Here is a 955-nt window from a genome sequence, read left to right on the forward strand (position 1 = left end):
TGGTCCGAGGTCGTTCCCGCTGTCCACATTTATGCGCCAGGGCCTCCTACAGACAATGCAATTTGATTTATTGCGCTATCTGTAATAGCACCCGAGATATCACCAGATATATATTGGATTTTCCCCTGACCCTGAGTGTCCGGCCCCTTGAGACTGTCGTTTTCTCGGCCCCTGGTGGTCCGAGGTCGTTCCCGTTGCACAGATTCATGCGCCAGGGCCTCCTGCAGATAATTCACCTTGGTTTATTGCGCTATCTCTAATAGCACCCGAGATATCACCAGATATATATTGGATTTTCCCCTGACCCTGAGTGTCCGGCACCATGAGACTGTAGTTTTCTCGGCCCCTGGTGGTCCTAGGTCGTTCCCATTGCACAGATTCATGCGCCAGGGCCTCCTACAGACAATGCACTTTGATTTATTGCGTTATCTGTAATAGCACCCGAGATATCACCACATATATATTGGATTTTTCCCTGACCCAGAGTGTCCGGCCCCCTCGAGACGGTGGTTTTCTCGGCCCCTGGTGGTCCGAGGTCGTTCCCGCTGCACAGCTACAGGCGCCAGGGCCTCCTGCAGATAACTCACTTTGGTTTATTGCGCTATCTCTAATAGCACCCGAGATATCACCAGATATATATTGGATTTTGCCCTGACCCTGAGTGTCCGGCCCCATGAGACTGTGGTTTTCTCGGCCCCTGGTGGTCCGAGGTTGTTCCCGCTGCACAGATTCATGCGCCAGGGCCTCCTACAGACAATGCACTTTGATTTATTGCTCTATCTGTAATAGCACCCGAGATATCACCAGATATATATTGGATTTTTCCCTGACCCTGAGTGTCCGGCCCCATGAGACGGTGGATGTCTCGGCCCCTGATGGTCCGAGATCGTTCCCGCTGCACAGATTCATGCGCCAGGGCCTCCTGCAGACAATTCACTTTGGTTTATTGCGCTAT

This window comes from Nomia melanderi, unplaced genomic scaffold (assembly GCF_051020985.1).
Source record: "Nomia melanderi isolate GNS246 unplaced genomic scaffold, iyNomMela1 scaffold0014, whole genome shotgun sequence".
In the NCBI taxonomy this organism is placed as follows: Eukaryota; Metazoa; Arthropoda; class Insecta; order Hymenoptera; family Halictidae; genus Nomia; species Nomia melanderi.